At 40.2% G+C, this 25,692-nt stretch overlaps 1 protein-coding gene and 1 long non-coding RNA gene across 8 annotated transcripts in view; one reads left to right on the top strand and one right to left on the bottom strand.

The window, feature by feature from the left end:
• AKAP7 (A-kinase anchoring protein 7) overlaps positions 1–25,692 on the bottom strand; it is a 141,093-nt gene that overhangs the window by 20,762 nt on the left and 94,639 nt on the right. For 3 of the 7 annotated variants that reach the window (XR_002342908.1, XR_002342904.1, XR_002342907.1), the window contains exon 8: positions 12,298–13,215. The exons of 2 other annotated variants lie outside the window; for them this stretch is intronic. The gene's annotated coding sequence lies outside the window, so the exon portion shown is untranslated. Of the gene's footprint in view, positions 1–9,864; positions 9,934–12,297; positions 13,216–25,692 lie in introns of those variants that run through there. 2 more of the 7 variants (XR_002342909.1, XR_002342906.1) reach the window with 2 other exon arrangements.
• On the top strand, positions 12,586–18,319 carry LOC106508847. Its single transcript, XR_001305924.2, has 2 exons — positions 12,586–13,812; positions 16,669–18,319. It is a non-coding gene; the product is annotated as an uncharacterized LOC106508847 (long non-coding RNA).

Genomic DNA, 25,692 nt, shown 5'->3' on the forward strand with positions numbered 1-25,692 from the left:
TTTAAGTTACAGAGTCAGAATACCTGGACTAGAATTCTAGCTTTCCCATTCACTAGCTCTGTATCCCTGGAAATTTGCTTTGCCCCCTAAGGCTCACATTCTTTACTTGTAAATCATGGGTTACTGTCGTTCTATACCAAAGGGCTGCTGTGAAAATTAAATAGGATAATAATACAAAGCACTTAGCATGGTTCTCCTCTTATAGGAAGTATTCAATAAAATCAGTAGTATTCTTACTACTGTGGGGTGTTTTTTGGTTTTTTGGAGGTTGGTTTGTTTGTTTTGCTTTTTTAGGGCTGTAGCTGCCACTTAAGGAAGTTCTCAGGATAGGGGTCAAATCAGATAGGGGTCAAATTGGAGCTACAGTTGCTGGCCACAGCCACAGCCACAGCCACACCAGATCTGAGCCCAGTCTGTGACCTACACCACAGCTCAGCTGACCCACTAAGCAAAGCCAGGGATCGAACCCACATCCTCTGTATACCAGTCAGATTCGTTTCCACTGCACCACAACGGGTACGCCCCTCTTACTACTGTTTTGATTTAAATGAAAGGGATGCTACAACCCCCTTTCAATTTACAAGGCTACAAGGCTATTTGTTTATGAGCTTCCTGCTACACATCTCTGTAAGCAAACCTGATATGGACAACTTATTCACTTTATACAGTATGGTCCTTGAAACAAATGGAATAAATGCAAATAAGAAATTTATGCGTTGTTCTATACAGTTTACATTCATGTTCTTTTGCAACTAAATGATGCTCTGTCTTAGAGAAAGAGAAGAGCTACTGCTAATTAATCCTGCAAAAGGCCTTCAAACAGACAGATGAACAGATAGTAGTTACAAGAGTGAGATACAGATGGTTTTAGGTTTCTGGATGCACCAAACTGAAATGTGAGGCATTGAAAATAGCGATTTGCTGTATTTGAAAATCACAACAGATAAAAATAATCACCTCATGTTTAGTCTACATGCAGCTTCCCAGGCACACATTCACTTCAGAACATGAGTTATGCACACACGGTCAATGTCACACCTTTCATAGCCTCAACTTTGCTCTTGTCTTCCTAGTAGAGCCATTTCATATTTTCAGTCACAGTGCTTCTTTCCAACTCTTCATCCACCCCTTGTTGAATATTCAAAAGACTTTAGAATAATTAATGGCAAAAAAATACAGTGAAAGGTACATTATAAGTAAAAATTAAGATGATGAAAAAACACAAAGTCTGGTAGCAGGTAGAGAACAGAGGGAAATGAAGATCACAGGAGGGCAGATCATGAGAGGCATGAAATGCATTTGAGCTTCCTCACATTCAGAGTGAAAGGGGGTGCACTGGTTCTTCTCAAGAGTAGAAAGCACAAATCACCATTCCTTCAGGATCAGAGCAACTCTAAGGCTGACCACTCCTACGGAGCTTCAGGCCATGTACACCTTACAACAGTTGGTCCCAAGTCCCTTCCTTGCCTACCCTCCAGCCTTGCTGCCCATCCCCTTCAGGTGGTTGCCCATCTCCAGGTCCATATGGCTCCAGTGGGGCTGCTGGTCTACCAGAGCTACCAGTGGGTCAATGGCACACACTTCAAATTTTTAAAGCCACTTCATCATTTCTATCTCTTGGAAACTTTTCGTAATATGCTTTTGTTGGTACATAAAGGTACTTTATGCCATAATACATAAATTACCAGGTCTCTGATATGTACAGTGCCCTTCAGGTTGTGTAGTTTACAACTCGCACCATCTCTCAGATTTTACATATGGGAATTGGAAGAGAGGAACTCCTTCTACTTGAATGTTCAACAGTGAAAATGCTCCCCAGAGCTGCTGGAAGTCACATTCCCATCACTGCGTGAAGCTTGAGAAGGTGTGGACACAGCCCCCACCGGCAAATGAAGCTTGAGAGGGTGAGAACGCAAAGTTGAAAGAAGCGATGGAGAGATGGAGAGGTGGTACTGTCTCTAAGTCAGTCTCTATCCCTGTCTTGTTTGCATGTGTAAACCAACAAGTTCTCCCTTTCAATAAAAACAGAATAAACCTGCCTGCATCTGTCCTTTCACTGCCTTGACTCTTTTTGCTGCCCTTTTCTATTTCTGCTCTGACAGAGATTCCCAGATCCTCTGAAGAATTCCTCAGACTTTTCAGAACACTCTACTGACTGCCTTGCCCCCCAGTGTCTGAGCCTTTGGTTCCTCTTAACATCCAAAACCCCGAGAGCACCACTTATCACTCCCAAACCCCCATTCCTCCTGCCTACAGGTCTCCTCTGCCAATGCCCTTCCCCCCAATTCACCAACCTGCCCTCTATCAGCATGGACAGTGAACATCATTAACTTTGAATGAGTGAAGGGGGTTAAGGAAATATTCACCAAGATTATGTCAATTGTATCTCAGTAAAACTGGTGAAAAAAGGAAATACTCACCAAAGAAATCATAAGACTTCAGAACACATACTTGAGAAATTTCAAAAGAATAAATTATTTTTACAGAATTTTCATAAACTGTGTGTGAAAATAGTCTAAAAATAATCTGTTCTTTTAAGTATGTTAAATTGATTTGGGTGAGAGTTTTTCTTAGAAATACCTTATTAACAATTACTTTGAATCACTGTAGCATACCTAATTTTAAAAAATATATTTTCTCCCAAAGCTGTTTAACTAATTCCCTGTGTTAAATTCTCTCTGTTAAAATAACTGGCGTAATTCCTATTTTCTTGACTGGATCCTGACATAAATTATTTCTGTGTTTTTCCCCCACAATGTAAATTCAGGAGGACTAAGACATGAATAACAGAGGCAAAGGGTACAGAATTAAGAGCAGCTATGAAGCGGACTTTTAAAAATAAAAACTGCATACTTCATGACCTTGCTTCCCCTTAGAACAATTTGTTTACTCTGCCTTTCAATTTAATATTCAGATTTCATACAATTTTACATACATACTTTCAGGTTTTATAAAATCTAAAAATCTGTGTATCTAATTTTACATTGAAGATTAAGTATATGGTGTACATTACACGGTATGAATGTATCACAATGAATTTTTATTTTAAATTTACTCTACCCATACTATAGAAAATTAATTTAAAACAGATGTAAATTTGGACAAAATGTTTTCACAAAATCTCATTCATAAAGACAATCATACAATAGGTAATATATCTTAGCTTGTTATCTCTAGGACCTGTTGATACCAATCGCCCACTGTTACTACGGAGTTCAATAATCAACATTTTATGTGGCACATCAGTAATACAACAGTGTACCTAGACAAGAACCCAAAGTTGTACATTACATTTGGGTTTTTTTTAATGGTTTTTATTTTTTCCTTTATAGCTGATTTACATTTAAAGCAAGGTTACTGAGCCTATAGGTACTAATTAAAAGAGCCATTAATAGTCACTATAAAATATGAAATAATAAAGAGGCATACTTTTTTTCAAAAAAAATGTTGGTCTTCTATTTAAAGAAAGAGGTTGGTGGCTTAAAACAGTTCGAAAAACTCTGCCTCAAAATATCCTCTTAGGTAATAAAAATGATTAATGCAAAATCTGACTATGATAAAGTCTTTGTGTTTTAGAACTCCCTTTCAGTATTTTCATTATTTATAACCAAAGTTATCCAAGCATAATTCGAATACTACTGGGTTTAACATATCTATATCATTTGGCTTCCAAAATCACCAAAATGTGTTAAAATGAACACTCACTGTCCCAATGTTAGCCCCCTGAAGCCATACAGAATAACTTCTTTCCCTTCCACATTAAAGAATCCTCCAAATGGCTGAAGACAATTTACCATCCAAGCTAAGCACCTGGAGTCCTTCAGTCTTCCTCTTATGCTGTGGTTTCCAGGCTCCTCGCCACCCTGGCCTTCCTCCTCAAGACACACTCCCCATTGTCAGAATTCTAAATAAGGTCTGACTGCTACAGATCTAGATAGAAAGTTTTAGATTAACACATCATCTGCTTGCCAGTTTATTAGCTATCATAAGCATCAATCAAAACTCGGGAAAAGCTGAGCTTCGCAGCTAACTTTAGCTGAATATTTTAAATGCTTAGAAAGTGTGAATTTTATTTTTGCTCTAACAGTCAGATGTAAGACATCAAATTGAAACCTGATGTAATTCACATGGCAAATGCCAACACCAACGATCTAACCACAAAGGGTGGGGAGGGGCCGCTGAGACACGTAAAAAAAGTGAATCAGTCTTTACCATGGGATTCTTACCAACTGGGTGACTTCTCTCTCTGGAGAATATGAAATCTTCTCTCTATGTACGCTAAACATCCTGTTTTCATGTCACTTTCTTCCTATAAAGATAATTTTTCTGTATACATATCTGAGGTTTACAAATGTTCTTGACTAAATTTGTAAGTCTAGGGGGCAGTGTGTAGAAACAAAATTATAAGCCTCTGCCTCAACCTTTAGTAAAATTAACATTATTTATGTCCTAGCTAGCATAACTTTAAATTAAAACTACAATTATTCTTTATATTTTCATCATATAATTCAGTTTTTGCCTCTGACTATTTGCTAAGGGCAAAGAACATTACTATACAATGCAAAGGCTGGTTTTAATAGTTCCAAGATCTATTAATTTGTACCTCTGACATTATAAATGCTTGTTTAAAGGAAATTTTATCTGCTAAACTGTTTGTTGTAGAAACTGTTTGCCCATGTCAAGCTGTAACCGCTGTGTGACAGGAGCTTCTGTAATAGGGAATTAACTCACTTTCACTATTTGGCTGACTTAGCTCTGTAACTTCCCTGGTATGGAAGGGGTGGGGTTTGCTTGTTGGACTGAGAACATCAAGATCCTTCCTATTGGCTTTTTCCTTTCAGGGCATGAAAAGTGTTGGGATCCAATATACCTCCTTCAAAAATGTGTATGGGAAAAGAATCTGAAAACGAATGAATGTGTGTATACGTATAACTGTATCACTTTGTTGTACAGCAGAAATTATCACAACAACTATACTTCAATAACACTTTAAACATGGAAAAAAGAAAGAAACCCTTCAACAATACAGATCATGTATCTTCACTGTATCTTCCTAACCCTTGGCTCCGAACTTTCCAAATGTGATGTGCTCCACGATGTTTCCTAGTTGAAGTGAACTGAATTAGTCTTCATAACAGCTCTCACTTAAGGCTAAATTTTATGGCCACTAAGGTGGAACATGAAAGGTCCGAAGAAATCAAAGACTTTTTACCTCTTCACTAGGTTTAAAAGATTTGTTCCAGAATGGGGCTGCTCTTACATACACGGAGTGTCCTCTAGAATATAACGGAAGCCTTTTGGTTGAAGGCGACAAAAACTTAACCCAAGCAAGTTAAACAAGGACGATTTATTGCTTCAATATAACAGAGAGGGTCCTACTTCGGCTGAGCTCAGAGGCTCCAACAATATCTTCAGGATCATCTCCTCTTTCCTTCTCTGGCCCCCTCCTTCTGCGCCATGTTCCTTCTCAGGAAGACTCCCCTTCACTCCCTGCCAGCCATCAATCTGAAGCTTACAGCTTTCCATTCACAACCCAAAAGGAAGACAGACCCTCTTATCAAATCTTTATAGAAAGACTGGTTAACTCCACTTGGACCATGTATCCCTCTCAGGGCAGGAAAGCAAGACCTCGTGATGGACAGAAACCCAAGGAGAGGGAGAGGGAGGCCCCCAGAGGGACGGAAGCTACACAGAAAAATGCTGGACGTCCACTCCACGATCCAAAGTCGGAAATCCCAAGTCCCTCTTTTCCCCTCCTGGACATGATGAAAATAAAACCATAGTCTGCCAAGCTGATTTCTTAGATGTAACATTTGTACAGTACACTCTCATTTGTTACAGAGAAATCCTATTTACTGGGTCAAGAGAATTATTCCAACCACAGTGTCAGGCATTTTATAGCCATAGCTTATTTCATTCTCACAATAAATAGATATTTAAGATGAGGGTACGGAGGCTTAGAGAAGTTACTTAGAATACTAAGTGGTACAGCCAAGGATGCAAGCTGAGTCCACCTGCCTCCAAAGTCCCCTGCTTTCAGCACTGAGAGTTTGGGCCTTTTTTGAAAATTTTTTTTTTTTTTTTTTTTTGTCTTTTGTCTTTTTGTTGTTGTTGTTGTTGCTATTTCTTGGGCCGCTCCCGCGGCATATGGAGGTTCCCAGGCTAGGGGTTGAATCGGAGCTGTAGCCACCAGCCTACACCAGAGCCACAGCAATGCGGGATCCGAGCCGCGTCTGCAACCTACACCACAGCTCACGGCAACGCCGGATCGTTAACCCATTGAGCAAGGGCAGGGATCGAACCCGCAACCTCATGGTTCCTAGTCGGATTCGTTAACCACTGCGCCACGATGGGAACTCCTTTTTTTTTTTTTTTTTTTGGTTTTTTGGGTTTTTTTTTTTTTTTTTTTTTGCCATTCCCTGTGGCCACACCCAGGGCATAAGGAGGGTCCCAGGCTCGGGGTCGAATGGGAGCTGTAGCCACCGACCTACGCCAGAGCCCCAGCTCTGCCAGATCCCAGCCGAGTCTGGGACCTACAACACAGCTCGCGGCAATGCCGGGTCCTTAAGCTGCTGAGCGAGGCAAGGGATCGAACCCGCAACCTCATGCTTCCAAGGCGGAGTCCTTAACCACTGAGCCATGACGGGAACTCCCTTTTTTTTTTTTTTTTTTTTTTTTTTTGGTCTTTTTAGGACTGCACCTGAAGCATATGGAGGTTCCCAGGCTAGGAGTCAAATCGGAGCTTCTGGCCTACACCACAGCCACAGCAACACCAGATCCAAGTCGTGTCTGTGACTTACACTACCACTCACAGCAACATCGGATCCTTAACCCATTGAGCGAGGCCAGGGATCGAACCCGAATCCTCTTGGATACTAGTCGGGTTTGTGAACCACTAAACCACGATGGGAACTCCCTGAATTTCTTTACCATGGACATTAGAAGCTGGTGGATGAAAGCTCAAAGACCTGTATATTAGGCAGGGCGAATTTAGTTAAACAGAAGGCAACTATCTGTAAGAAGTGATTTATCAGATACCCTGAGTTTACTAGTTGCCTGGAATTACTCCCTTAAAGACTATTTGGGGCTAAGCCAATACCTCAGCTTACTTCGTTATCTTACAACAAATACTTCCCAAGATCACTTGGGATAATTCAGTCTTGTTAAATGTGAATATCCAGGAAAGGAGAACACAGGAAGCTTTCTTTTATTAGCCGAAACCTTTATATACACGAGACTCCCCACTCCTTCTTTTACATGGCCCCCAAGAAAGAACACATAGGGACAGGTCACATCACATTGCTTGACAGGGCATCTGGGTAGAGCTCTCAGCAGCCCGAGAGCACTAGGGGCTGGGAAACTACAACCTTTGTGCTCCTAGTGAAAATTACTCAGCATTTGATCACAAAATCAGCAACAGAAGGAAATTCAGTCACTCTATAGCCTATGGAGTAACAAAGGGAATCAGGGAGGTAAGACAGGAATAGCCACTATTAGCACTTGCTCTACTGTTCCTATCCTTAATTTCAGAAACATAAACATCTTCGGTGTACATGATTTCACAAAGAAAAAAATCTAATCTTCGTGACCATGGTTAAATATTTTCTGTTGCACATTACTGCTGCCACCATGTTATTACTCACAGAAATCTTATCCAAAATGTAGTCTCAGGTTACACAGGGCACCACTGGCTTTGCTGCTCCAGAAATGAGCTGCCTGGGGTCCCAGCCTCGTTCCAGCTCTTGGAGGACTAACAGCCTTGGAGGACGACAACTGAGAAGTCCCTCAAGCTATCAGCTTTCAGCCACTTCCTCTCTTAAAGCAGACAGATGGGAAGCATTTATTTTATACGAGTGTCATTTCATAAGCAGTTTTCCAATGATCTTGGCATAGTACATGGTACACCGTAAGCATTCAATAAACTAAAAGGAAGAGAACAAGGATGAAGGGTTGGGGGAGACTAGGAAGAAGAAAGAACCACCTCATATCTATAATATTTATTTCCTAGACTCTTAGCTCTAAGGGACCCATGGGGAAACAAGTGAAGAAATTTTTAAGATCATGGTAGTTCAACCCCCCCACTTCTTAAATATGAAGAAATGAGGCTCAGCGATGTTAGCAACTTGCCCAGAATCAGACGAGATGCTGGTAGCAGAGCTGGGTTCACCATCCAGGTCTCCTTTCTCCCGGTCCTGTACCCTTTCTACAGTAAAAACTAAATGCCAAGGGGTAGGCCACATAGCAACAGACCTGAGTCATGCTGTATCCCCTGGAGAAACACATTTCTGCAGACAAGGAAGGAAATGAATGTTGCTGTCACTGATGGGAGTACATTTCCCGGGGCCCCTGTTGTCATGTCTCAGTGAGGACCTGTTAGGACCTGATGCTATGAAGACAGGAATATGACTTGCGTCCTGTAGGTGGGGTGCTTGAAATCTATGAGATGAGACTGAGCACACATATGAAAGTTAACCTTGAGATCTGTGTATCTAAGGGCAAATGAGAAGAGCATAGACTAAGGCTGTAGGATTTTAGGAGAACTGGAACCACTGAACACAGACTTCCCTGGGTATAACTGAATAATAAGCACCACAGGAATTAAGGTTCAAAAATCTAAGCATTCACCAGACATGAAATTAACACAGTTTACCTCCATTCATACATTGATGTTATATCATCAAATTCCAAATCATCAGAAATAAACTATCTTGAGATATGACTCATATTTATAAAATTAATGGTCTATGTAACTCATCCCACACAAAAAGACTATTCTGAAACACATTTCATATATAGAAGTAAAATGTGTATTGTTTAAACACATACTTACAAAATTAAAATATGTGTCTTGTTAAAATAGAATACTAATACTTTTATTTTCAGGGTCAGGGAAAATCAAGGCTAGAGAGTAACTGAATTGTCACTGTATCCATCCAAGAGCTGTTCCATTCGGCCCCAACACATCCCTGCAAATGGCTCTCATCGTATGCTTGAAGACCTCCAGTGGCAGGAAACTACCACAGGAGGAAGTATGGCTCATCTCTAGACATTCCCCTATTTCATCTACATAAAATAAATGTACTCCAAAATGGGAAAATCTGCAATAAGAAACGAGCAAGTAAAAAAAAAAAAGAAAAGAAAAAAGAAAAAGGGAGAAAGTAAAATGCTTTCTAAATTAGTCCTAGGGATGTCGGGGTGTCTCTTTGGTTATTATGTTTTCTTTTCAGGTTTATTTGGTGAAACTGATAAAACTGCAAGGGCCAGTAAACCTGGGCAACAGCACTTGTGTTCATGGATAGTCTTTTCAGGAAGCTCACTGTGAGAATTAGGTAATTCAAAGACCAAGAGTGCTATGGAAGAAGTCAGCAAAAACTACACTGGACACCACCTACATTTGGTTATCCTACAGTATCCACAGGGATGTGTAATGTAAGTATGTTCCTGTGGAGCAAAAGGAAGCACTTAATCTTCCAAGAAATACGCATTTATTGTCCATATAACCTACTGAGTGTGGCCCAAAAGCATACAGTTTGAGAAAATGTTTAACTGCTGGGATTTAAACAAAAAGGGTCCGGCTGCTTTGTGCTGCATTCAATGAAAAATAAACCATGTTGAGTTCTATGGTATTTGACTATCCATCCCATTATCAAGCTTTCTGGTTATGCAGAGTTAACTTTCCACACAAACACAGGCTCTTGCACAACAAGTTGACTGAAAAAAACTCATTTTGTTTGCTATTAATAGATTCGAATAGTAGCACTGATAAATCAATGAAATGAGAACACTTTCCATCTACCACCACCACCGAGGGCAAAAGGCAGGATGAAACAGCACCAGGAGGGGAAAGGATGTCTTGATTCTTACCACTTGGCCAGCAGGGTACATCCTTTCTGTATTTCTGCAGGGCTACAGAGGATGGGCTTTCCAACTCGCCTGTGTTTTGAAAACGACATCCACAAATTTAAACTTTCACCAAAAACTCCATTAACTCTGCATTTGATCTGCTCTAAAGGTACAGTCTAGGGTCATGGTCCTTTATAGCAGAAGCAGAAGGGTAGAGGCACAAGCATTTTCTTGCTCTGCTCCTGGTAGGTCCTCTCTAAGCATGTGGCTCAGAGCAGACTAACCAGGCTCCTAGGTGGGGTCACAAAGATGAGGAAGACCAAGGAGGTTACTGTCCAACCCAGGAATAAGATCAGATTCTCCCAATCGTGGATTCTTTTACATGCTGTCAACACAACTGATGAACTGGATATTTACAGTGAGTGCTAATTTGCATGTGCCTTGAGGCATGCTTACTAATGACTTCTCTGCCTTTTTCCCTCAAGTCCCCTTTGTAAGCACTGGCAGACAAGTACTACCAGCAACACAGCAGGGCTTGGCAGAGAACCTTCTCTTTAGACGATCCTGTAGCAGAGAAAGTAAACACGGCACCAGAAAACAGCTGATGGGATGTGGAGCAGATCAGGAGGGGAAACACAGTGAAGCAATGGCAAAAATCAAAGACAGAAGAAAGAATAATGGGGCGAGGATGGGGAACACCAGAGGGCAGCGAGAGGAAAGCGGACACAGGTGCTTTGCCGGACTAGAACGTCATTTCAGGCAGGGTCTTATCTTCATTGCTTTTTAAAATGTTGCAGCTTGAGAAAAGAAACCCTCCAAAATGCTTCCTGTCGATCAAGACTGACAAGCACTGTACGTAAAACAGAAGACTTTGCTCTCTGGTGATTCCAAATAAGAAAGACGGAAAAGAGTGTTTTCCTCGCTGAGGTGAAACTTGACTTCTTCAGGTGGAGCTGAGATGTCTGCTGACAGATAGGGTTTGAAGAGAAAAGGCTGCTTACAGACAGGAGAAGAAGAGAAGTGGAACAGAAGGAAAGCAGGTACTCCAAGAAAACCTGGAGCAGTGGAACAGGAAGTGGAGAAAGATGAGGAGAGAATTCACATCCCCTAGATCTGCCCAGACGGAGGATGTTCCGATAGAAAGCTCCATCTACCTTAAGGATCAACCCATCCACCCCAATCCTCAAGAACTACAAATGAATCATTACGACAAATATCTGAAAAGTTTCATGCTGCCAGATGAATAACAATGCTCATTGTCAGAAAACAATTCGGTTGTAAAGTCATCTCAGGATTGAAGATCGGGACTGTCATGTACCATTTTCACAAGTAAAATTTAGAGCACAGCTATGGGCTCTTCTTAATAAGCAAATGCTCCAAAGTCTCCCAATATTTATTCCAAAGCACTCCCAGAAGATTTCTTGTCAAAACCGGCTTGTTTCCCAAGGGACTAGGTATAGGATATGTATTAATTATTTTTAAATCTGTCCCTGGCTAGTTTCCTGAGGAACAAGCAGCAGGAAATACAAGCCAGATGTGGATCTCTGAGTATCTGAACCAGATAGCATGAGATTCTGTTGACCTATTTAAATTTATTTAAATAAAGCACTGACGTGACAGAAATGTGGCTGCAAATTTTGGTACGTATGTCTGCAAACATTTTATCGAAAAAGAAGTAAAAATTCAGTATCTGGAGGCAACTAGCGTAAGGCAAATTCTGTTCAGCCTACTACATAAAATGCCAGCACTGTTTTTAACAAAGTTGAAATGTAAGTGAATGCACATAAGCCAGTGAGGAAGAAATTTCAATGTCAGTGTTATCACTTTAAGTTCTGTTTTCTGGGCTATAAGCAGGTATGCAACCTGCCTGACACTAGTTTGAAAATATTCAGTGTGGTTTTTGCAGAAATCAAAGTGGCATCACTTGTTTGGAGGGGTTTTACAGTCACACCGGAATCCCCTCCACAGAGAACAAAGCAGAGGACACAAGAAAATACCTGCAAATGTATACTATATGTCATTTTTGAGCCAGCTTGACTTCTCTATATGTAATCATTGAGCAGGACTCTGAAAACATCCCAATTTCAGAGAAGAAAAATAGTCTGGCTTGTGTAATATACCAAATTGTATTCAGTGATACAAAGAAACTCAAAACTAAATTCTGACTCTAGAGAGCGTGATAAAAATGAGCTGTAAGACTACCAACAGGAGGAAATGAAAAACGACTTTTCCGTATTTTCTATCTCGAACAAAACCTCATTCATTGAGTTATTGTACTTTGACAGTTAATTATTAACTACACACCTACCAGCCCTTTTAAGAAATGCACAGGAAAAATCACAGCTCCTTATTCCACAGTCTTTCCCGCAAGAAAAAAACCAAAACTACCCCCAGAAGACAGCCACACAAAATAGCCAAGGACTTAGGATTCGGCACAGTACAAACCACACTTACTGATTTTTTCCTCCTCTCTTGAGAAAGGAAAGCAGCAGAGCTGGCCCATGGTACCGGTGTTCTCCCTCCTTCCAGGTGTTCTCCCGGGGCTCCCCAAAGAGCGACTGCAGTTTACCCCACGGTCTGCGAGCACACCCTGCCTCTTCCCCGCCGCGGAGCCGGAGCTGCACGCGGAGCACGAAGAGCCGATGCACAGGATGCGCGGCGACCGACGGCAGAGACAGAGGCGGAGGAGGGGGGGACCGGCTGCAGCGAGCAAAAAGGCTCCACCTCCCCGGACTCCAGCCCAACGCCACCGCTCCTACCGCTCCGGGACTGGCTTTCGGGGAAACAAGTGGCCATATGCTCGCCGAATTCTCACAAAACTGGGAGCTCTGACCCCGGGAGGAAAGCCACGTGCGCGATGCGGATACGTGGATGTGTCTTTAAGAAAGGTAATCGAGAAGAAACCACAAGGAGTCCTTTCTCCTGCAGACAAATACGGTAATTACACAGGGAAATCCAAAGGGGAAAAAAAAATGCCTCATATTTTCTGTCTGCTATTTAAAGAGGAAGAGCTTTCTTTTATCCCCAGGAGATTTTTGTTTCTTTGTTTTGGGAATTGGGAACCTGACTTTGCACAACACGGAAAACACAACTTGAATGAAGTACCAGGAACTACTTAAAAAACTGCCAGAACTGTAGAAATGACCAGGGTGGGGGTTGGGGAAGGTTAAAAGAGAACATCAATTGTCTGCACTTTACAGCACATCTTTTAAAGTTAAATACCTGCTTTCTGAAACACTGCTTTGCTGCTCTCTTCATGCATTAAATCAATACTATGAATTTTCAAATCAGAGCATCAAGTATTATCAGCAGCCCAGAAAATGCCCCAAATCTAGAAGCACCACTGAGAAGATCGGCGATGATGGCCTCTTTCTGAAAGAAACCACAAGTGGTTTAGCGAATTCAGGGACAGTAAAACAAGTGATTTCAAGATATGATATGTTTTGAACATCAGGACATGAGATCAGATTTCATATAATTGTTCCAGAGCTGTTATCCTGTGTGGGGAAGAGCCTTGTTTTATGACACTATGGGAAGAAAAGACTGCTCACAGTGCCAGGAATACCATCTAAACACCATCTAAATTCTTACTTTACTCATTGACTTCCCAGCTGGGCACTCACACCCATTTGCCAGGCGTTGGAAGGAGAGGGCATTGGATGAGAATGAAACTTAGCAGGATTTTGGATGCAGGGTGTCTACTTCCTACTCCTCTGAACAAAAAGGAGTGTGCTGTCTGAAGAATAAATATTGTTAATTTTTTAAATCCTAAGTATTACTTTTTCTGTTGAAGAAATATTTGCAGTGAACACCTTTTTTTGGCGGGGGGGGGGGGTCCCTGCACCCATGGCCTGTGGAAGTTCCCAGGGAACCCAAGACACAGCAGCAACTAGAGCTGCAGCAGTGACATCGCTGGCCCCTTAACCCACTGTACCACAAGAGAACTCCTGAAACTCTTCACTGAGGAAAGTGAGTAACTCCTGGCCTTCCCCAGTCCTGACACTGTGCAGTGATACAATCTTTCGAAATAAAAAGCCAGTGGTTTCAATCCCAGATCTGTCAGGGTACTACCAGGAATTACCAGTTCTGAAATTTTGGCTTCTTTGTCAGAGTTTTGATATCTTCATCTGTAAATCAGGTAAATTCATTATAAAGTTTAAATCTGTAGTTGCAGAGTAGGTAGTGTTTGGGAGGAGGGAAAGGAGATAAGACTGAGTACTGTATCTATACATGCCTCAGTCTTTCCAGCACCAACTAGCAATCTCACCTCCTCCTCTTCCAATTTTGGGCCCTGCTAGCCCCCATCTTGACTTATTGCTTATACTTGTTACCTCCAAGCAAAAACCCCACCCCGCCCCCTGCTCCAATGCAGCAGTCAAGAGATAACATTCTGTGTGATGAACCCTACCAACTTCACTTTATTACACAGTCCCAGTTAGCGCTACTAATGAAAACATACAATTAAGAATAAAATACAGGGAGTTCCCGTCGTGGCGCAGTGGTTAACGAATCCGACTAGGAACCATGAGGTTGTGGGTTCGCTCCCTGCCCTTGCTCAGTGGGTTAACGATCCAGCGTTGCCGTGAGCTGTGGTGTAGGTTGCAGACGCGGCTCGGATCCCACGTTGCTGTGGCTCTGGCGTAGGCTGGTGGCTACAGCTCCGATTCAACCCCTAGCCTGGGAACCTCCATATGCCGCGGGAGCGGCCCAAGAAATAGCAACAACAACAACAACAAAAGACAAAAGACAAAAAAAAAAAAAAAAAAAGAAAAGAATAAAATACAGGAGGGGGATGCGCTGCGGTTGTGGGATGGAAATCCTAGAAAACTGGATTGTGATGATCATTGGACAACTATAAATGGAATAAATTTTTTTAAAAAAGGAATAAAATACAGGCGTTCCCATCGTGGTGCAGCGATAACAAATCCGACTAGGAACCATGAGGTTTCCAGTTCAATCCCTGGCCTCCCTCAGTGGGTTAAAGATTGGCGTTGCCCTGAGCTATGGTGTGGGTCACAGGTGCAGCTCGGATCTGGCGTTGCTGTGGTTGTGGTGTAGGCCAGCAGCTGTAGCTCCAATTGGACTCCTAGCCTGGGAACCTCCATATGCCACTGCTGCGACCCTAAAAAGCAAGAAAATAAAAATAAAAATAAAATAAAATAAAATAAAATAAAAGACATAAAATGTGTCATTAGCTAAGTAACAGTGTGTATCTCAGGAGATCCTGCAGTCCAAGGGAGGAGGCTATAAATGTCAGAGACTTTTTTTTTTTTCATAAGCATTAAAATTGAATTAACCATAATAAAAGATTAGAAAACAACTGAGAAATTCAAGAAAGGAATTTTTAAGTTGGCTTTTAATTGTGCAAATAATTTGCACATCATTTAACCTCAAAGAGGGGATGGAGTCTGAGTTCAAGGTCACTAAGGTTTTACTCAGTTTTGAAAGGCTGTAATTTCACACTGTAGGTTTATGGCTACTCCTAGCCCAGGATTTCCAAGAATGGCCTTCATACTGCATAGTTGTGGTTTTTTTCAATAAAGATGATTCCTTCGACATACAATCAAATGTAATTTCACTTCCATAGATTTCATAAGAGTTTTTATATACATAATTTTTCAACTCAAAAAACTAAGAAATTCATGTGTCTAGATTTTTTCATTTAGAAAACAAAACTATATATACATATATATATATGTGGAATTCTACTGAATAGATGTTTTTTGCCCTGAACAGCCACAGTTCAGAAGGAGCTAGAAAGTAGCCATCTTTTACCCATTTGGGAATACAAGAGTATGTAATTAACTTGAATAGTTTAAGGTGTAAGCTCCTCTTCACCCTTCCCCATCTCACAAAAACAATCACGTAGTGGGTTAAAATTCCTAACAGATACTAACATTTAATGGACGCCTATTATATACAAGGCACTTGCTAAGTGCTTTACATTTACTCATTTCTTTAACGCCTACCACAGCTCTGTGAGGTGGGTACTATTATTATGCCCACTGCACAGGTGAAAAAACTTAAGTTCAGAAAAGTAACTTGGCCAAAATCTCTCAGAGAGTGTGTGACAATAACAAGATGTGAACTCAATTTGTCTGTTTGCAAAAACCCCAAGCATCTCATTGCAGAGTTCTATATTATTAAACACAATTTGTGTGTGGTATTAGGTAGATACTTCATGAAACTGCTTATGACAATATCAGAATAATGTGCAGAAAAATAGTTATTTAACCAAGCTCTATGGTAATACATTTTAAATGCCTTGGTTTCTCATATTTTGTCATCAGACCCTTTTATTAATAGTGCTAGGGTGGAGTTCCCATTGTGGATCAGAAGGTTAAGAACCCGACTAGTATCCATGAGGATGAGGGTTCAATCCCTGGCCTTGCTCAGTGGGTTAAGGATCTGGTGTCACCATGAGCTGTGATGTAGGTCGCAGATGTGACTTGGATCCTGAGTTGCTGTGGCTGTGGTGCGGGCCAGCAGCTGCAGCTCTGATTCAACCCCTAGCCTGGGAACTTCCATATGCCACTGATGCAGCCCTAAACAGCAAAAAACAAAAACAAAAACAAAAGAGCACAGAGGCACCAGAATGGCCTGCGAAGCACTCTTCTTTCAGGAAAAAGAACAACTCACACCATTCATAAGGAATCATCCAAAATATTCATGGGGTTCTATGAGGGGGTTAACAAGTTCCTTTCAGTAATATAAAGAGCACTACCTAGCTAAAAAACTAGAATACGAAGTAACCTCGATGAGAAGAAATAACTGATATGATATGATGTTCATAAATTTCAATTTTCATATTTTCCTTTTTCACAGGCCTGGCTATGAACAAATCGTGGTTAGAACAGTTGCCTATATCTCTCTGCGATAGCTGTTTGAATTTTTATTATAATGGTTCAAATGGAAGAAATAAAACTAACAAGTATAAGGCCGTAGCAGCTGCGTCATCTCCATGTACTTTGAAATATCAGCCCTGATTGTTGTCTCCAATGGGAAAGTATAATTCTTAACTATGACAGAAGACTCTCTTCTCTGCGTCATTGTTTGGCTTTTTTCTCTATCTATAACTGAAAACATGTACATCTGGATTTCTGAGCAACCTTGCTGTAAAAATCTGACTCAAGATAAAGAATAAAATCTCACTGTACAATTCTGACTCTATTAAACTGTACAGATGATCAATTCTTCTGAGACCTCCAATTCATTAAGAAAGGATCTAAGTTTGACAACTCATCAAAATAGATGAGGAAGAAAAGAAAAATAAAATAAATGTCCCTTCATTCAAAAGAGTGGAGAGAAAGAGGGCATTAAATCATGAGTGTAAAAACCGGGGGAAAAAATGCTTTATCCCTCCAAATTCTGGAACCATGTCTTTAAGCACAAAAGACACACTTCAGGAAGATTTCCTAATAAAGTGGTGGAACCCTTACGGAAAATGTTACACCAAGAAATGTCACAGTTTCCGTGAAAAGGCACGTAAGTTCAAGAAGTACTTGACAATTTATGGAAAGACAATTTACAAAAAAAATTGGAATGTTTTAGAATATATCCCAATTTTTCATGTGGACATCTGGGTACTAAAAAGCAAACTATTAGTGTGGGCTTGAAGAAGGGTGGATGGACTTAATATTGTATTCTGTTTCTCTATGTTCTTATAAATCCAAATTTCTATTCTCAATAATGAACCTACGATAAGCATATAACAATAAGCACATATCAATTACACAGATGCTCTTCCACTGTTTAGTCATGCTACATCTTTTATAGCCATTTTGTAACCAAAGGACAAGGTTCTGAAACTTCATTATTAAATATTGATATTTGAAAGCTGTTCTTATGAGTATCTGTCTGCAAGGGAAAGAAACTGAAAAAATTATAACTAAAAAACTTCAGGATTATCTGTAAATCTCACCAGTAAAGTCTTTTTTAATTACCAGGTAAAAGAATCTTGATCTAACTGAAATTTGGGAGCCAAGAATTATTTTTTAATATTATTCCTACTTGAGTCATGTTTTCTTTTCTTTTCTTTTTTTCTTTTTTGGCCACCCCGAGGCACATGGAGTTCCAGGGCCAGGGATCAGACCCAAGCAGCAGTTGCAACCTACGCCGCAGCTGCAGCAACATCAGATCCTTTAACCCACTGTGCCAGGCCAGGGATCGAACCTATGTCCTGGTGCTACAGAGAGGCCACCAATCCTGTTGTGCCACAGCAAGAACTCCCAGTCATATTTCCAACAACGACTTTTCAACTTCTCTCTACAGTGCTTTAAGCTGTTTTTCTCAGAAACTGAAAGTTATAGGTATTTGTATTTGAAACTGCCGTATGTTACACAGTTTCAGTATGTCATTGGAAAGAGAAGGTGTTTATTCCTATATATGAAATATCAGGAGAAAAACATACCATATACAGCATATGTGCATTTAGGAAAAGAGAGTAAACAAGCAGACAACCAGAGCTACAAAAGAAGTCCTTCCTTACCTACCAATCCATAATAGTCCTTCCTAAATCTCTCCTGATGCATGCCTGCTTAGTGCCAATTTCCAAAGGCCTCCTCCATGCTTATTATTCAGACAGTTATTTTCTATGTATGTGGCCCAACCTTAAACAATATATGTTGACGTCTTTTCCTTAATGGTGAGACATAATTTAATGTGGCGAATCTATTTCCCTGCTCAGAGAACACACATCAGTAGCCAGTCCTGTTCTCAAGGTAGAGGACTGGGAGAAGGGCTGTAAAGTTACAATGTATATATGGACACCTTGCATGTGTATCATTCCATTTTATCAACCCAATTTGATTCCAGGCACTTTGGTAAACACTGAGTATGTGCTAATATGATAATCACATCAGCTCTGGGGGTGAAGTGAACTCTTGAGTCGAGGGGTGTTGTCAGAGGAGGTGAGAGAGAAAGTCTGGGCCAAAGGAGGCTGGGAGGCCCCCATTTGTAGGCATGCGTGGGAGGGAACAGGAAGAAGCTCAGCTTCACATTGTGATAAATCCCAGTTTTATGAAGGCAATGCAGGACCAGGAGGACAAAGGCCAGGAACAGTCATCTATTCTAGATAGATACTGCTCAGGCCCGCTGTTTACAGTGTCTGTCCTTCCTTGCGGGCATTTACAATGAAATCACAAAAACTGACATAAGTTACTTATAGACAAGTTAAATGTTTGCATGCTAAAACCTATTAAAAAAAAAAAAAAAAAAAGGAAAAGCAAAGAAAGAGCACACTGAATCTGCCGGCCAGTATTTGTATTACCTGACATTTCTTCTTCAAGTGCCTTTAATCCTTTAATGCCCTGAACCTTTGAGAGAAAAAGCGACATCCTTCACAGAAAGAAAAACTGTATTTTTAAAAAGCCAATAGGACGCAATGAGATTTTATTTGTCGCAATGTAAACAACACAAAATTTGGTTCTACGGTTCCCAACTTATTGAGGGTTTTACACAAGTGCTAATTCTTTACATAGAATATGGTCAATCTATATTTAACTCTGAAAGTGATTCACTGTTTAAGACAAGACAACAGTCACATGTCCTGCTACTTAAAGTATGTGAAGACTTTAAATCATTGTTAAAGTTTTTTTGTCCTCTAATAACACATAAAGGGATACAGAAGACTGAAACAGAAGCCCCAAGATAATGAAAAAAAATTTCTCTTGTCCTAGATGAAATGCAGTTAAATTAAGATTGATTTTGGCAGGTCTCAGGATCTGTCATGATCCACCATGACCGAGGCTGACATTCATCTGATACACCATGTCAGTATTCATTTTGTTTATGGATTCATCTAACAAGTTTTGATAACTATCGAAACTGGGTTTAAATATCCATAAAACCAAAACACTGGTTCTATTTTCTGTTAATACATTTCATAATTCACATCTAAAATGTGTATCTGTTAGGATGCATTCAGCTGCAAGTAACAGAAGACTCCTGGCTCAAAATGGTTAAAGAAAATCTTAAATGTCATTACCTCTCATCACTCTGGGTAGAGTTGCTCTAGGGTTGGTTAACTCACTGACTTAAGAAGATCATCAAGATTTACCTTCCCGTCTCCCATCCTCAGCACGTGGGCTTGAAGGCACCTAGTGTCCCTGTGGTTAAGATGGCTGCTAAGTCCAGGAATAACATGTACACTCAGCAATTTCCAGCTAAAAAAATGATGTACACCAATGAATTATGCATCATCAAGAAAACTGTTCTCTGAGGGACTAGGCGGACTTCTCCTCACTTCACAGAACTGGGTCACATGCCATGGTCTAAACCAATCACTGGCAAGAAGAATGGAACCAACCACTGGTAGGGCTAAAGTGAAGCCCTATGCCCTGAAACCCACCACCTCCCAGGGAAGGGAGGGCTCTGCCAACAGGGAATCAGGGCTGGAAAAGAATGGACTCAGAACAGCCAAACCACTAGAGTCCACTAGAATTTTCTATTTAACTTTTAATAAAAACACAGTATTTACCGTTTCATCAAAGTTAATAAAGTGATTGAAAGAGTCTATAAATAATTTTGTATAGCAAAAAAAGAAAAAAGCCCTAAAAAACAAATCATGGAAAAAGGGTGGCATGCTAATTTTTTTTAAAAACCTATCATATCTAGATTAATATATACCACACTTATAAAAATAAACTAAATTCCTGCTAAAAATGCATAGTTGGAGCAAAACTATGAACTGCTTTTCTTCTAAACTGTATTAAGCTAAGACTAACTTCTTATGTCAAAGTTTTTGCTTTGATCAGAGCTGTTCGCAATGATAATATATTTGGCAGCTATGATTCCCTGGTATGAAATATGAAATGTGATGATCAAATGTAATTTCCTTTATTTAGAGCCAGAATCAAGACAAAATATTCCTCTGAATACCCTAGTCAATAGATGATTAAATAGAGCCACAATTCATGAACTGACAAAATGTTGTCCTCTCTGTTGGCTGCACTTAGTGCTTTGGGTGTTTCATATAAAAATAGTAAAGTCAGATAAAATAAAAATCCAAGAATTTTTATGGATTAATGCAAAAAGAGAAAGGGAAATAAGTATGCTCTGTGTTGGTTTAATCCTTGGTATCTTTTTTTTTTTTTGGCTGCACCCATGGCATGCAGAAGTTCCCGGCCAGGGATCAAACCCATGCCACAGCAGTGACAACACCTGATCCTTAACCAATAGACCACCAGGGAACTTCTCTCTCTCTCTCTCTCTCTTCTCTTTCGGCCACCCCATGGCATATGGAGTTGCCAGGCCAGGGATCAGATCCAGCCACAGCTGCAACTTACGACACCAGATTCTTAATCCACTGTGCCCAGATGGGGATCAAACCTGCATCCCAGCTCTCTGGAGTCTCTGCAGATCAGATCTGCACCTCTAGCGAAACTCCTTTTTTGTTGTTGTTGTTTTAACCAGAACAAGTTTTCCTGTTAAAGGAGCAAACTTGAATAGTAAAGGGGGCCACTGCTGGCCAGACTGCACAGACCAACAAGAAATCAACAGACATCATATTTGCTTAAATAATTTGCATAACCACAACCTTTTATCTCCATCCTAGCCCCTTTGTTTAGGGTCTTCCTCCTTCCTCTACAATAGTTTTGTCAGGTAACTTGCTGCAAAACTAGTCTGAAGTCCCAGGATTCCCAGGTACCCCTCAGCTACTTCGTCCACCTCCACAGCTTTAACTACCAACCTAATCCCACTGAGCCCCACATCCACTTCTCAGACCTCCCACCTAGACATGTACTTGACCGGGACACAGGTGCTTTAATATGTCCAAAACTGACCTCATGTTCTTGTCACCAAAATCTGTTTTCTTGCTTGTCTTTGCCACTGGTGGAGGGCACTACCATCTGCCTAGTATCTAAACCCCCATCTGGGAGCCATCTTAACCTTCTCCCCTGTCTTTCATAATCCACCCTGAACCTGAATGCCTCCTACCTACCTAGATCTGCCTACACGCCCCTCCATCTTCACCTCCACCCAAACGTGAAGTGCAGGAACTATCAGGACCTGTGGACTAGCACTGGAGCCTCCCTTTTTTGTCTTATTGATTGTTTCTTGTTCCCTATTAACCACCATGCTTTTACAGGACTTGTAGTGTGGCCTTTCTAAAGCACAAATCTGATCATTTCAAGCTCCACGTATTTTATGGCTCCCAGCTCCTAGAAAATAAACTCTGAATTAAGATAAGATCTTAACGATAAGTAATGTGTGCGCCGAGTGAACTCCTTACACTCCTCCGATCACGTCTCAGCCTGGAAAACACCTCCCTTTCACTTGTCTCCCTTCCAGCCTTCTTATTTTTCAGCCCAAATCTTTCCTCTTCAGGGCAGCCTTTCCTGACAACCCCAGACTGACTTAGACGTACCCTCACTTGATTCCCATTAGCTTCATTACACTCACTATTGCCTTAAGTTGTAATGCTTTGTTTACATGACTTCCCACTAGAAAGTAAACTCTCTGAGAGCATGATTGGTGTTGCTCCATGTTTGATCTTCAATATACAGCATAATGCCTGGCACTTGGTAGGTTCAATAAATAGCTGTACAATAAATTGCACAAATAAATAACAACAACTAAAAAGAGACTGAAGAGATTTTTCTTTTCTTTTCTTTTCTTTTTTCTTTTTTTTTTTTTTTTTTTTTTTTGTCTTTTTGCCTTTTCTAGGGCCGCTTCTGTGACATATGGAGGTTCCCAGGCTAGGAGTCTAATCGCAGCTATAGCTGCCAGCCTACGCCAGAGCCACAGCAACGCGGGATCTGAGCCGAGTCTGTGACCTACACCATAGACCACGGCAACGCCGGATCCTTAACCCACTGAGCATGGCCAGGGATCGAACCCGCAACCTCATGGTTCCTAGTCAGATTCATTAATGACTGAGCCATGACAGGAACTCCTGAAGAGATGTTAAAGAGAAGGCGTCCTTATGTACACAGCTAGCAGCTCTTCTAACACCCCGAGGGAGCCAGGAATGAACTGATAGCTCAGGCAGGATGGATGAGTCCCAAGTTCACTGGGCCGGAGGTAGACAACCTACAGTTTACTCACCACAATCACACTCCCCCTTCCAATTCCTACTGTAAAAGCAGATAGAGAACAAAAGAAGAATACAGAGGAACTGAATTTTCAGACAGAGCTGGGCATTGAGAAATTCAGTACTTCTCTTTCAATTAATCAGATGCAAGAATAATCAAAGTCTAACTCTGACAAAGTTTAAACAATTTAACACAAAATAGAGAACTGATGAATTATAATGATGGAAGAAACTTCATGAGGTCGCTTAGACCTCCAGGTTAGAGAACCTCATATATGGAACTCTCTCTTCCATCTTCAAAGATTAGTAAATGGAGTTCCCCCGTGGTGCAGTAGGTTAAAGATCCAGCATTGTCACTGCAGTGGCTCAGGTCACTGCTGTGCTGTGGCACTGGTTTGATCTCTGGCCCGGGGAACTTTCACAAGCCACAGATGCACCCCCCCCCAAAAAAAAACCAAGACAATTTATAAATCCCTTCACACTTTGTGCCACTACATTAAATAGAATAGATTTGCTGGCTTTATTGTGTTTTTCCCATAGCCCAAAAAACAAAATCAATCTTTTGTGTTCACCATTGTATTTATATACATAAATTATATATAGATATACATAATGTGAAATGCTGCAAAATACATAAAAAGGCATCCGAAAGATATATTCATATATGTGTGCATAAATATGCATTTATTTTTGAAATGCACTAATGTTAATCCCACACCTAATTTAAGGAAAGCATTAGAAACAATGCGAATTTATAATCATCTGAATGGGAGTTCTGATGTTAAGAAAGTAAGAATGCTGTTGCAACAAGTATTCTAGTATAACTAGTACTACTTTTTTTTCATGGCCTCACCCACAGTATATGGAGGTTTCCAGGCCAGAGACTGAATCTGAGCTATTGCTGCAACCTATGCCTGTGGTAACACTGGATCCTTTAACCCACTGTGCTGGGCTGGGCACCAAACCCGGACCTCCACAGCAACCCAAGCAACTTCAGTCAGATTCTTAACCCATTGCACCATGGTGAGAACTCCTAACTAGTACTGTTATTAATCTTAAAAACCAACATTTTTATAACTTTATCTGTCAGGCACTGTGCTAGGTACTTTTAAAACATTAATAGGCATTAATCAGTTTGGTGAAAAAATGTGTTTAGAGGCAACAAGGCAATGTGATGGGCTAGTTAGCCATAACTTTTGGCGGCTAGAAGGCTTTCCTAACATTAATTTCCTATATCTTAATGACTTCTTTTGACTGCAGACCCTGCCTCCCATAATTTAATTCACTTTCTTATTTGGAATTTCATTTCTTCTAATTTGGAATTCATTATTTACTTTCATGTTTTCAAAAATATCCTTCAAGTCAAAGGCTCTATACATAAGTCATAACATAAATTATCACTGCATCATTCTAGCAGTGCTGCTTCATTTGTCAGATAGTTACATTTACTGCATGGCACTGCCCCATTAATATGGAAGGTCCCCAAGGCATCTAAAATAAATCATAAGGTTTGAAACCAGGCCAACAGATGGTTGGATTTTCAAAACAGCCTGAGCCACAGCTGCCACTTTGTGTTAGCATCATATTAATAACTGATATACCAGTTAAGATATGGTGAGCCATCACTAAGATTAATTTGCTCAGTTACCTCTCCTAAAATTCCCTCTAATTCAAGCAGATTTAAAGAAATAAGCTGAGAGTTCCAACTATCAGTTGCTTTTCTTTTTATTAGGGGCATCACAATGAAATTCCAAATACTTTCTTTTTAGAAGACAGGTTTCATCAAGGAAACATGTAAGGAGAAGACCATTCAATTATGAAAAGGAACAAGATTAGCATTTGAAATATAATATTTTACCATGTCAGAGGTTCCACTTGTGAAGAACATTATGCTTTCTAGGTAGGATGACATAAATCCCAGATAAACCGGGAGACTCTTGGTTTTCTTCCTTTAATTCAGCACAGTACACTGAGCAAGTGTACCATTTGGATGATCAATTACATGGTCACTCAATTTCTGTGTCATAAATTAAATAATTAAGCACCTTGCACTCAGCTCGTATTAAATTACTCAATAATTTTGAACAAAGAAAGTTTCCAACTACTAAACTTTTCAAGTGAAAAAAAAAAATGTACAGTTCCCTTAGATGAAAAACTGTCTTTTCACTTTGCCCTCTTCTAACGTGCTTGAAATAGATTCATCCTAATCGGACTAAGTAAAGATGAAATTTTCTTTAACATCTCCCTGTCGGCCTGTGCAAAAGAAAACGAGATACATTTTTTGGGTGCTGCCCACTGCAAAAGAGACATTCCTATTTCACAGATTAGAAATGTCACCTAGTAATGATTTTTTAATACGTCATTTCATATAGATATGCTACTGTCAGTCTTGGGTATTTCTGCACTTGTTACATTTTTACCACAGAATGTTTTTAAAAAGGATGAACAAAAAATATTAAGGAGAAAGGAATCAAACCAGTTTATATTTTATAAAGAGATAACTGAGTAGCCATCAAAATCATTTTGTTCAAAGTAAAGATTGGAAATATTACTCCAGATTAAGTTTGGAGAGTTGTCTGAGGATTCAATTTTCTCATGCTTTTCTTCGACCCATTAACTAAAGGAGGAGTTCTTAAATGTTCTGGCCTTGTGACCCCTTTCCACTCATAAAATTTACCTGCAATCTTTCTCTACCAAGAGCTTTTGTTTATATGGTCAGTATTTACTATATCAGAAATTAAAACAATTTTAAAAAATTTACTCATTATTTCAAAATATCAATAATAAACCTGTTACATGTACTATAAATAATGTTT

This window comes from Sus scrofa, chromosome 1 (assembly GCF_000003025.6).
Source record: "Sus scrofa isolate TJ Tabasco breed Duroc chromosome 1, Sscrofa11.1, whole genome shotgun sequence".
Taxonomy (NCBI): Eukaryota; Metazoa; Chordata; class Mammalia; order Artiodactyla; family Suidae; genus Sus; species Sus scrofa.